The sequence below is a fragment of the Dermacentor variabilis genome, chromosome 4 (genome assembly GCF_050947875.1).
Source record: "Dermacentor variabilis isolate Ectoservices chromosome 4, ASM5094787v1, whole genome shotgun sequence".
NCBI classification, from domain to species: Eukaryota; Metazoa; Arthropoda; class Arachnida; order Ixodida; family Ixodidae; genus Dermacentor; species Dermacentor variabilis.
This window is the reverse complement of record NC_134571.1, coordinates 66,752,948-66,767,032: the sequence shown is the minus strand read 5'-3', so window position 1 is coordinate 66,767,032 and position 14,085 is coordinate 66,752,948.

Here is a 14,085-nt window from a genome sequence, read left to right as displayed (position 1 = left end):
CACCCGCAAGGTTGTGCGAACAGACCAATCAAACGCTCTCCTCGTTTATAGGAGGTAATTTTGTTTGCTTGAAAAACGAATACATTGCCTACACTGTGCGGCTTGTCTTATCTAATTGGCTGACGAGAGGCGAGGAGCACGCTCAAGTGGAGAGGCATTCGATGGGGCCGAGCCACTGCGCTGAAAATCGATAACCGGATCAAGAGGGTGGTGCCCGCGTTTGTGATTGGTCCGCTTTCTGTTACATAGCTTGCGGTGGCTGGTCGAAAATCGCGGCGGCATACAACGGAAGCTTAAGAATGACGCTGAAATGGATGCTCAGCAAAGAAGGGTTAGCAGAACCAGGTCGTAAACGTCCGGAAAGTGCTGGAAAATGTTACTTGACCGCGCAGAAATATTTATTATACGCAAATAAACCCATGCTCTCCGGCAGGTGCGAGTCGCCAGTGCCTGAGCGATCGGTGGCAGCCATCTTTTATTCCTTTCGGAACGGGGCAGCCTGCGGCTATTCCGAAGAAAATTCAGTTTTGTTCGGCATATTAATGCATCTTTATCGCGTACACGTCACTTTGACGCGGTGAGTTCTTGGGGTTTTGTCACGTCGCGTGACAGGCAGGTGAAGTGGGTGCACCCCGAAAACTTTTGACCAATAGCCGAGGGCTAATGGCAAGAAGGGGTGGAATCATAACTATTTCTCTTTTGTTCGGTCAAATGATGCATAATCAATGTGTACACGTAATATCAGATGAGGAGCTATCACGGTTTTTGTGACGTCGAGTGACAGACAGGTGAAGTCCATGACTAGAGTGCACTCTGGTGCTGTGATCGCTCAGATACCGACGGAATAATGGGAAGTACATAGACTTGACAAGTCTTCGTGCTTGTGGCTTCAAACATTCTTGTGGCTTTATTTATGCGCGCTTTATTGCTTTTTTAAGCCGTGATTTCCAAGCAGTGGTACATTTCTAAGCGCATCGAATCAACTAGAGTGCTCGCATGCTTAAGCACTACCGGCTGCTTCACATAAACGAATATTTTGTTGAAAATGATCAACGCTCCAAGTGACAAACTGTTTGAAGCCAGAAGGACGAAATTAAGTCAAATCCATCGACTACCCGTCATTCTCGTGCTGGATGAATCACCACGCTTGATGCTCACGTAGGTACTATCGACGCATTTTCTTCTGGTATTTCTTATAAGAAGCTTTGTGCTATTTATAACCAGCAAAAGTGATAACCAGCTATTCACAATAAATCTATGTCCTGTTGCAACGTGGAACCACAGAAAAAGCTACTGGTAAGGAGTTGTCTGAAAATACCGCGGAGCGTAGTTGTAGCGCGTCGGTTACCCTATAGCGAAAACGTGTCATCATTCTATGGAATGCCTGCTGTCTCCTGCAGCTACGCTTTATCTCAACAAAGAAGCCTGTGCCGTCACCAGAGAAAGCCGCCGCAACAAGATTTCAGGCGCACTTGTACTAATTGCTAATAGGGTGGTCGTCTAAGAAGTGCGTTTCCTCTACCGCTGTAGCAATGAGGCTACTTTGGCAAGAGAAGAGCAGCTATTAGCATAGCACATGCTTTCGCTTCCTCGACTGTCAGAAACGAGTAGGAAAATAAAAGATAATTTCGTGGAACTGAACTTGACAAGCCCAGGGAATGAGGTAATGAAACGAATTCTGCCGCACCCTTCGCGCATATTTTATGCACCTTGGTTTAGATATAGCATTGCCTATGCGCAGAGTTTGCTTGGCACTTCAGCGGAGAAAGCTACATTAGAGATGGCACCATAATGTAAACATGTTTTCAGAATGTGCAGCAATTTAGGGGATTCTCAATGCTACATCCGTTCTTTTGATAGAACACACTGTACACATCTTTTTTCTTTCTCTTATTCAAGTTATTACATCGTTCCTATAAAAAAATTGTTCTGTTTGTTTTAAGCTCCCCTATGTGGCCAGTGACCAAGTCATAATACTCAAGTTTTATATGCGGATAGAATGAGTCGTATGCGTTCGATAGAGGTTTTGAAAAGGCGTCTGTATTTCTTCTGCTCTAATTATCACAGTGCGGATAGATACAGGTACATAGACATGAACCTGACGTTGCCTTCTTCCACAGGAAATTTCTCATCACTTCTTTTAAAAATTAAAATTTTGTTCGCAAGGTCACGCCATGACGACATAGCTGCCGTAATATAATGCGTAGTAAGCCTATCGCGCATTTTTTGTTGGAGTGAACATTCGAAGGTGTGAGCAAGCAGCCTTCTTCCGAGAAGTGTCTTATTCACTTGTGAACGTTATACCTTCCGTTGGAGAAGTGCAAAGACTGGGCTTTTCTGTGTCCCCTCACATATCTGGACTTGCTTGCTGGTCTCTACGAAAACCCTTTAGCTTCTTAGTGTTGGATTCGCTCAGTTTTTCTCCAATTATATTTTGTTGACCCCTATAACAGGCCTCACACTCTATATATATAAAAAATCACTAATGAAGGCGAATCAGATGCGTTCAATCATTGTTATTACATGCAGAAAAAAAAATTGATTTCGGACTGCCGCCTCAACTGACAAGGTGATGTGCTAGAACACAAAGAAGGTGCGAACGCCTGCTGTATTAAGTATAGACAGGTTCAGCGTGTTTATCAAACCATGGGAGCTGCTGGAATATCGCGCTTCCCAGGATCCGTATTTTTCACTGCTGTAGCATCGACAGAGTGGCAGAGAGATATCAGATACTGTGACAATTAGGATCAAACTCCTTCTGCTGACATTCTATGGAGAACACTCCAGAACAAAATTGCGTCATTACAGTCCATAAAGCAGGGTTCAGTAGTTTCATGCTCGTTAGAAAGAGGATAGTTAATTAACATAATGAAACTATCCTTTTTTTGAAACTGCGTTCTAACTGGCAAGGCTTGAGTGTGCAATTAAAAAAAAAGATTTTTCTATCTTGTTATGTGACGACCTATCATTCGATATGTCTTTATAGGGAGGCCTGCATAACCTATGGAAAACTTGCACGCAATACCAAAATGCAGAAAATATATGAACGTGTAGCACTTCGCATAAAAGCACAGAAATACGAAGGAACACAGTTACACACCTTTATAATAGAAAACTAACAAGCCTAAGTTGAAACCTTACAGAAAGAGTAGATTCTGCACGAGTACATTTCACGAAGGTGATTGTACAGCTGAAGCACTATGATTAAACTGGATGTCAACCCTATCGGTACGCACTTTGAGACAGGTGTTAAGCTTCTCCTTCGTGATTGTTAGCGTAAAGAAGGGTGTTGCCGCTTATGACGTTAATTTTCTTTGTATGTGCTGCTCATTGTCCCATCATTGGTTAAGACCATTCGGTGTTCACAATACTGCAAACAAATTCTGTGTGTGTATCATTTGATTGATTGTAGGAAATATAAAGAAAAATAAAAGGTTGAGTGGCTTAGAGTATAGAGTCCTCAGCTGCGATTCTGTTGGTCATCGAAGTTCCAATTCTCGTGGTACAAAGACAATTTTTCTTTCGTTGTATTTGTCCTGTAAATGATTTTGGCGTTCGAGTGAAGGAGGCGGTGGACATCAAAATTACCAGCGAAATGAGTCCATAACAGCTATCGCTCTAAAAGAACAGATGTAACTCTTCAGGGTGCACTATTTTTCAAAATAATGTACATTCGCTAAACCTGATAGACAAAACAGCTTAGCTGAATGGAATCCGATAGCTTGCATCCAAATTTTTGCCACAAGAAATTAAAAAAAAGCACAGAAGTTGCTTTGTAGACCGTAAAGGCTTCCTCATCAGTACTCATCCCAGCACGCGATCATTTAACTGAACTTATTACGGCTACGGTATTCTGGTCAAACCTACGAAAAAACGTTCCCTCAATCGCACCGGACGAAATTGAAACACACCTCAAAAAAGCTTGGACATTTGTTCAGCTTAAGGTCTTACAAAACCGCCATGGTTGCTTAGTGGCTATTGTGTTCGACTGCTAAGGACAAGGTTGCGGGTTCAAATCCCGGCTGCGGCGGCTGGATTTCAATGGGCCAAAATGAGAGAAGACACATTTACTTAGATTTAAGAACATGTTAAATAATTCCAGGTGGTCCAAATTATTCCGGAGTCGTTCACTACGGCTTGCTTCATAATCAGATGATAGTTTTGGCACGTCTAAACCTCATAACTAGGTTTTTATTTAAAGTCTAACCACAAGAGATTTGCAGAGAACAGAACCTTGCAAAAAATGCCAGTTTACCGTGTTTAATCACGAATCGAAAATACTTCTGTGTGATAAAATCCGAATGTCTTTAGGTGTATGTGCGTGCGAAATCAAGCGAGCTGAAGCGGCATACGCTGCTTCAATGTCATCAATGTAATAATTTATTCTGCAGTTCAAAGCTTCGACACAATGTTGTAAATAACATTTCAACCCGTGGAGTGGTAATCAGAATGTACATAATTAGTACCTACTAGAGGATAGTCTATAATTTCAAAGATTATAATATAAAACTATTCCTCGCGCTCCAGGGTTGTGAGCTTTCATGGTTTGTGTGGCTTGCTAATTCCCTGCTCAATACATCGAATGTCTTACCCACTTCACAAGACGGGTATAAAGAGTAACAGGCTTTACAGAAAAAAAACGTTGGATATTTACTGAAGGAGATTGGAGAAAGCTATCCCCTTTGACGAAAAGAGTGCCCCTCTCAATGCTTGCAAAGAATAACCACAATCACCTCATACATTAGTTACAAATAAGGGCGGCTCGGTAGGCCTTTTGTATTTTGATTTTGTATTTAATAATAATTATATTGTTCTTAGCGTCGAGATATTGCATATATTTCATAAAGCTCTCATCCCCCATGTTGCCGCTAGAGGCCAAGGAAATGACACAAATATATATGTACCAGAACGCGAATCACAAATAGCAATGAGCTGATTCGAATTTCTCGCAATTAGTATTTCGACAGCGCATACATCAAATCCCACACGCTCCTAGAAAAAAATTTAACCAAGGTAACTCCAGGATATTGCAACACTTTCTTTTCTCGTTTGGTTACTAGTCTGAACTGCAACATAATGTTATTATCACAAAGATACGCTGGTGATGATAAGTCAATGATAAGAGCAGAATTACAGTTGAGCTAACGCCAATCGCTTCATAAGTACCGATCCAGTTTCATTCACTTTTTATGCACTTCTCTGTTTCTGCGTGAACAACAACACATGCCCAATCAGCATCAAACTTGATAGTTTTTACGACGGTCATATGTGTGGATATTAGCCTTATGTTTTCTTGTTTCGAGTTCAATATTGCGTCTTGCAATAACCTCCTCGTTCAGCGTGGGTTTCTTCATTTATAAGTTGCCTGTGTGCCTTGTATTCTTCTGAGGTTATCAATTCAGGCGTACGAGACTTATGCTGTAAGGTTTATAAGACAAAGACATTCTTGCTTCTCTACATTGCAATGTTGTAAGGTCAAGGGCTAAGATAGCTCGGAATTGGGCTATTCTTTGATGACTTGATACGTGTTCTAGTATCTGCAGTAAGGTACCCTGAGTAGAAAAGTGGGCTCTAAATTCATTCATTTGGAGCAGCAAGGCGCCTGTTTTGTCTAGTGCCTTTGTAGTCGCATATTAGCTATGCACTCAAATTAGTTTGCCGCAATTGAAAGTAAGCAAATTTGATCTAAGATTGGGCATGCACGTGGTCTTTCCTTGCTTGGGAAGGAAAACTATTCATTCATTCTGGGAGTTTTCTCAATTACCAAGCCCAAATCCCCAAGTTGATTTCCAAGGAAGGCCACGTAGGGCAATCTCTCTAAGCTTCGTAGTTGTTGGGTCAATAAATGATCCACAAAAGGTGTCGTGTGTCTATTGAGCGTAGTCAGCGTCTGCCACATCTCGGTTTCAGAATATGCCTGCGCAGCGAGTATTCCTCCTGCTGCGGTTTCATGTGTTCCGAAATGTACTGTCGACCAAATGAGTTTACGGACCACAGGTTCCGAGAAAGATCTGAACATATCCGCAATCTCACAACTCAACTCGGTATTCGCATTTCCCACCTCTACTAGTATATGCGAACAACATTCTGGTAAACAGTTTTCCTAACTGCTGATACAAGCTACTCAGAAATTCAGCATTTTTTGAGATCCGATGGTTCGCAATTTTTTTTTGGTCGAAGGTACATCAATATGCGGGTCGCTAGACCCGCATATGCGTCGTTGAAATATGCGTCGTTAGACGAATTCACGAGCCGTATTGCATTTGCTCTTGTCGAGTTTGTGGGCTCAGTGAGGGTACAAATTAGGTTTGTATCGCCTTGAGATCCAGTCTGCCGTTGCAATATCGACACGCTTTGTTCCATTGCTTCGTTGAAAAGTATGCTGATCAGTCGGGTTTCCATTGTGGCGTCTTTGATACCCTTTATAAAGCGTTTGCTAGTTTGTTGTTTCCATCTTTTGATGAGGGTTTATGCCGGGCCTCCCAGCGTGCTGCATGAGTGTTCTGAAGTGCTTCCAGTTATTAGCTGAGCATTGAGACATTTGGTAGTGTTCTCGGTTGAATTTGTGCCAGTTGGTGATGTGCTTCTTGGTTCACTATCGGAAGCCACCTGTGCCTACCTCTATATGTTTCAGGGCAACGTCGCTCGCTATAGTGCTCTTGTTATGGCGCCACGGCATATCTGGTTGACCATTCACGAGTTTTAGGTCTGGTATAATATCGCTTCACACCGACTTGACCGTTGTGTGGTTGACTGACTCGCATCATTAGAGATAGCAAAACCGTACCGTTTTATGTGATTGAGCATTGTGGGCGCCTGCCTTGGCGTTGTTTTTTTGTCCTTACGCCCTGTGAAGTACTTTGAAATCCGATCTGTGTTTCCTTAAGGGGAGTCGCTGGTAAGGCAGAGCTGGCTAACAAGGACTACGAGTTGCAGTTGGTGGTAGCAGAAACAATGAATATGATAAATATGTATAATGACTGTTTATTAAAGTAAGCCAATCTGTACGTCTCACCTCTCGAGAAAAGAAGGAGAATTACGCCTTGTGCTCGTCTTCTCAACGTAGTAGCTTACGTTGAAAACGTATACTACTAACCTGCTGATTTGAAAGATTGCAGTTCGATTGCAGTTCGAAACGATAGCATCGATGCTCTTATCGGTGCTTCTCTCATCATACAAATGGTTAACTACACGTATTTACAGCGTTAGCGAGTTCCCAACAAGAAAGAGAAGAGCCCATGGAATAATATTTCGCAGAAGCGAGAGCCCTTTAAAGTCACTTAGTCCCGTTATATCACATGGTTGCTCTGCCGGGCTGCTCCTGCGTCTCGACTTCAAACAGCTTGTATTGTGCAGCTCTTATTAACTTTCCTGATGTTATTATGAGCTTTTGCTGCATGGTATGCCCTACCCACGCAACGAAACATTTATTTCTGCAGCTCCTGCGCCCAGTTTTCTGTTGTTTTTTATTGTACCGCTCCTAAGTTACTTATGGCTAGGCCTTCTGCTGCAGTAGACTTCACCTGCACACGCAGTGGTACTATGTTCTAAGCTAGGCGCTCTCACAGCCACGCAATATCTTACGTAACACCGTTCGCCTCGTCAAGACGGCTTGCACTGCACGCTTCGTCGATTAAACACCACGTACGCCGTGTAGGGCCATATCGATCTTCTAGCATTGATGCTCAGGCAAACATCCTTCAGAGCGTGGGACGGTTGTGTCCACGCACCTTTGCCGATATTACTTTCGGCTGCAGGATAAACCTTGGGAGTGGATCACACCACGCGCGCAGAGCGGCCCTCTTGCCGAATATCAGACTCTCAGCTCTACTCTGAGTAAACGGAAGACGCCAAGAAAATCTAGATTGACGGCAAGGGCTTCAATAATTTGTTGGCAGTGAGAAAAGCCGTTCTAAAGAGCGCAACGACACTAGCCACTGAGAAGCAGACGACCCGACAAAATTTAGCCTCATGTTTAGTTACTCTTTTCTGCAAACATATCGGTGCTCTCCGACTATCAAAATGTGAGAGAGAAGGGGTTTAGAGATCTGTCCCACTTCATAATTTATTCATACGTACGTAACGTCCGTGCGGTACCTTGAAAACTTGCTCACGTTTCTCACTATTACAGAGGCTCCAAGAGAGATATTATTGTAGTAAAACAGTGTTCAACAAAGTGGTATGGTTTCATCCCAGCATGGCGAGATCGAATACGCAGAAAATTAATTTTGAATATGAGTTTTCAATTCGACCTTAGTGAGGTAGAGGCGACGTCAATGGTGACCACTGAGGGTTGAGATGAGGACTCCTGAAAGCATGTGAAACTCTTGATGTGAGGTTGAGGTACTGCGGGATTGTCGAATTTGGAAGAGGTTGAACTTGGTGAGGTTGTTTGCCTGCATTTGCTACGTGTTAGGCTGCCTGTATGATAATTGTGTTCCTTGTATTGTATCGGTACGCGCATACCGAACAGTGCTGCTTTTGCTTGCAAGGAAACGAGGTCTTCCAAGAACACTGTTTCTTGCCGACGAAGCTAACAGGGCTGCGTGCGAGAGTATATGGATTCTCCAAGTTTCCACTTGCTTGCCTGTAACGGCACACAACATAGCGAAGAGTGAATGCGAATAGCTCAAGCATTTCACATCTGCAAATAGAGCTTGCGACATGTCTCAGCGTGTCTCCTAAGAGAATTTTCTGCGGTTATAGAGTTTACCTGACGCACTACTTCACTGGGGCTTTTATAAAGAAGCGCACCACGAAGCGTTGACCGTGGATTACACCGGGTATCCCAACTACAATGCACCGAGTTTGAAAGAAACTTTTGATCATTTTACGTGACCAGAACCTAGTTTGAAGTTTGAAGTTTCTGTCTTTCTTACAGAAAGAGGAAACAAGAGCTAAAGGACACATGGCCTGATAGGGGCTCTTGCTCCTAGGTATCATAGTCTAGTGCCATGGTGCTATAGACTATAAGTGCTATAGTCAAATACAATTGCCAGGAGTCGAGTTGACCATCCGCCGGTAGCTATTGTCTATCAGTTACTTATTCATAAGTATCTAACTCGTAAATTATGGTTCCAATTTTCAAGGTGTCTATGCAAGGGTTGTGGACAGTTATCATGAACATCTAACTGCTATATTTTCAGCGATATGCTAATTGTGTGCTTAATTCTTCTGGCTGAAAATCGCGCGACAGTCAGCAGAACCAAAAAGCTGCACCAGAAAGCAGGTTCACTGGAAGTTTCTAGGGAAAAACAAAAGAAGAAATTCGTGGCTGAGCCATCCCTTTATCTGCCGAGTACCAACGAAAACAGCGCATCGACTCAGAGCTGGTATACGGAACGAGCTCTGATCACCGTCGGCGTATCGGGGAAGGAGTGCACGCGCTCTTAATTTTAGCGACGCAGGAAATTTTTGCATCCCTTGTGAGCCTCCACTGGTGAATGCCTTTGCGGGCACTGCTTTCTGGTGTGGTTTGATGCATAGTCACGTGTTTTTCGTATTTGGCGCGATTTCTTTTTTGGCGCCCCCAGAAATTGAAACGGAACTACATCTTGCTGAAAACAAACCAGTAAGATGTTTCTTTTAATTATCTACAAGTCCTTAATTCCCACAGTAGTAATTTGAACCGTATTTCACGAGTATGATTATTAATGGTAAATAATTATTTGTCATCAAAAAATACAGAAAAGATAAGATAAGAAAATATAAAACTAACCAAAAAATGCGGAAGAACAGCATTGGACAACAAAGAAAGGCACTGTCTTTTTGGACGTATTAGTGTATCATGCGCTTTGTTGTTAAACTGCACAATTTTCAGAATTGGTCCATCGTTTTGCACTGCTCTATCTCCGGGATGAGGCCATATTTTAATGCGATTGGTAGTATTTGTTTAATTAAATTTATCTATCTAATTCTTATGCCGATGGTCGCCAAACTATTGTCATCATACATCCGTGATGCATTACTTGTTGCACAGTACCCTTGATGTTGCCTCGGTCGTGTTATTGTTGTCATTGCAGCTTCCTTATTTGACTCTCACCATGACGTCATCATCGCGGCGTCGTTGTCATGCTTCGTAAGCCGACCCAGTGGCCCAAGTTCTCTAAGAGCTTGGACCGCTGTATTCATGAACTCATGGCCATGATGCTGTCGTGGGCGTTGCATCATCGCCTATTCATCTTTGTCATCCAACCCTCCCCATGCACTTGTCACACCATCATCGTCAAACTCTCGTCGTCATCTCTTGTCCGCTTGCCATCTTCATGCTGCCGTCGTTATACCACCGCCATCATTTCAGAATCGTCATCTTATTGTCTCGTGTAGCCGTCGTCGTACCGCCTCTGTCGTACCATCTACATTATTCTTTCTTCGTCATTCCATTGCCCTTGTTGTCGTCGTGTCATTTCACCCCGAAAATTATGCAGATACCACAAATGACGGGAATCGGCAAGTCAAGCTTTCATAAGCCAACAAGGGAAAACTCCCGTGTTAGGAATGGCTTGCAACAAATGATGCTTGCTTTTTTGCCCGTGGCGAAAATCAATTTTGAACTCATTGGCGTGGCAAAAATATTCATGGTCGGCCGACGTAGATATTCCGGTCGCAGAACTTGTCGGTGGCCGGGAAATCTATGTCGCGCGGCGGGCAAAAGCCTTATCCACTGTGAACGGGGCCTAAGAGACGCTAGAGACTGAAGAACGCGGTGAAGTACTTGCTTCACTTAAAGAAAAAAAAAATATGGGCTAAGGTGGTGACACGCGAAATTATCGTGGCGCATTTTTTTGGCTCATATTATTGTCCATGGAGTGTCCTAAATATGGCTAAAGGTATATGTCTCTAGTATAAGGCGTCTGTGAGCATTTCACATCTGCCTTTCATTTAAATACGCTGTAATTAAGTCTTGAAGGCTTTGCACACCTCTTGCTAGGCTTATAAACACTAACGTGCCCCCATTTTCGCGCAGGTTTAAATTATTCACGTGCCTATGCTTATTTGTCATGCATAAAAAGGCACGCCCATAAAAGACCTTTGTCCATGCCGTAAGAACTGTGGTTGATTCCATTCAATGTATGTAGTCAATTTTAAATATACGGGGTGACCATTGTTATGCTTTTCATAATTTTTAACTATCACCTGTTGGAGTTAATACCATTCTAGTCCTTGAGCTAGATCATTCCGAGAGGCGGACATTACTTGAATAACAAATCGAAACACATATAATCAACTAAAAAGTAACTAATGACCTTCATAATTACTTTAAGGCACATATTGCAATTTACGAATTATAGCCAGTGACTTTGCAGGCCGTATCCCCTTGTCCTTCTGACCACTTCCGCTGTCTTTGTCTTTTTGTCTTCCTACTCTTTCCCACCGTGCAGGTTAGCCAATCGGAACTACCTCTGGCTAACCTCCCTGCCTTTCTATGCATACTTTCTCTCTCTCAACTTGGAACAAATTTCCAGATAGTCACCAATTTGGAGATATGCGCCATGAAACTCGACGTAAAACTGCATTATTGTTCCACTTACTTTTTGAACAAAATGCTTTCTTAAGCATGGATGTGCAAAAGTAATTGGAACACCCATGCATTTCGTCCCAAACTTGTGGAAATAATATATCTAAACTGGTGTCATCCTGAAAATCCATTTCAAGTGGATACGTCTTGCAAACTCAACTGCTACAATTCATAAATTGCAATATGTGTCGTATAGTAACTCATCAAGAAATTAATTTTCGAATTTCTGTTATTACGTCGAATATGTATTTCGATATGCCACACTAGTAATGTCGGCCTCTTCGGATAATCGAGCTCAAGGACAAGACTTATGCATTCAACCACAGGCGGTTTTTAAAAATCCCGGAAAACCTAACAATGATCTTACATACTGAATGTTAAAAGTTATCTGTATTAATGAATAAAATTGATTGGAGAAGCTTAATTACAGCAAATGTTGCTGTATTGACATCAGTGCGTTCTTGTCTTTAACACTGCTTATTTAATTGCCATCCTTTTCTTGCCATCAAACACTGCTTCACTGGAGCCCTCACCAGTTATACTTGCCAGATAAGCTCGTAAAAATTCAGAGAACCGCGATGCGTTTTGTTTGTTCTCGTTATCGGAGAGCCGATTCTGTAACACACATGTTGAAATGTTGCGATTGGAACTACTAGAAACACGACGAGAAAAACAACGAATGAAATTCTTTTTCCAGATAACCAGAAATCAAATAAGAATAAACAAAGAAACGTACATTCTCTCCACTTTGAAGCACAGTGTGTGTTTAAACCACAGTGCTAGTGTACAGCCTTAAAAAACACGCCTTCATTATTTTCAATACTCGTTCTTTCCTTCGTGTATTAATATATGAAATGGCCTTCCGAACTGCACGGTAACAGCGCAAAATGTCAACGAATTTTATACTCTACTAGAATTGTATCACAGGCAACGGGATAATTAAGACTTGATCATGATTACTGTTATTCTGTGTACACTGTGTATACTTTTTTCATCCTGCCTGTAATTTGTGTTTGACAATGCTCTATAACGTTGTATTGTCGGTGTTGGAATTTGTCTTCTTATTTTTTTTCCTCTCCTGTAATGGACCCTCAAGTGAGGGCTACAGTATTCCTAAATAATATTAAAATAATTATTCTATTGCGCTGTAACTTTCTTCATGCTGCTTATGGATATGTGCAATAGCCCACACGCTTAACTTGCCAGTGCGGGGGCGTAATCCCCGGAAACTGCAATACTGTACATCGGCCAGACACGTCGCTGACACGGCATTGCCGTGTTGTGAAATTTCCTATGTACGCGGGTGTACGTCTATGTTCTAAATGATTACTGTGAAACACACACACAGAGAGAGAGAGAGAGAGAGAATGTTAAATGAAACATAAATTTATATGTATCCCTATTCAAATGTATGGAGTCCAAACAATTTGGCGATAATCTATTGCACCTGCGCTAGAATGATGGAAGATAACCATGAGTCGTCAATGGCACTCAGGTTTCAAGTTCAGTGACACATGCATTAATTAGGTTTTACAGCACTATTCGGGCCAAGCTCTCCTGCAGTCAAAACGCGGTGACGTGAAGGCAGAATTTAAACTAAGAATTTCTATATAAAAGAGTACTTACATCACACAGAATTGCAGTTTTTTCTAGTCAACGCATCATTCTAAGCTTCCATGCAACTCGTTGAGAAGAGAAACAATGTCGCTGGCCTTCCCCTCACTATCACGCTCTGCACTTCCGTAGCTTATCCCCTCCCATGAAGCACTTATCCTTAACCTTCCACACGTTAAAACGTCAATTGCATTTAAATGGCACGTAGGGGTTCAATGCCTCATTACAGACTTGCAGAACATGACTGCATCTTTAAAGGATGTAGAAATGAAGCAACAATAACTCAAAGTTAATAAATCAGCAATAATCAAGTAAACGTGAAAAAATTAATGTGCGATCAATCAAAATTAGAAAGAAATATCACGAGAGGTATCGATTTCATATTGATATGAAATGATGAACCCTTACCTTGCAAGCGCCTGACGTACAGGGAGAACTTTCCCGAGCTATGTTCTGTCATGTCTGTTACACGATATGTCTACTAATACTTTTCTAAGTACGGAACATCAGGACGTAGTTCTTAAACTAAACATTACTTGTTTGCTGTTAGTTTATACTATGCTTCTCTCTTTCGTTCCTTTCTTCTTAGAGTTCGACATCACTCGGGTTCTGAGTGTCTCGCTTTCTTCTCCATTGCCTTCACATGCTTTGCTATAATTCCTTGTTGATTTTTCTGGTTGCTGGGCGCAAGCGCCGCACACATAAAGGCTGGAAATTGGACGAGCTGGAACAGGAGTAGTAATGCTGGGAAACGAAAAAAATAAATAGTTGGTGAAAGCATTCAGCAATCTGTCATGACAACGCAGACCGGCCTCGATGGCTGTACAAACGGCAGTTCCAATTGAATTCAGCAGGATTGTTTGTCCCTCCGGCTTCTTACTTTTCGTTCCCGCTGAAGTACTTCGAACCAAATGAGGGATTTATTTAGATGTAGTTTGCGCCCGAAAACGGCT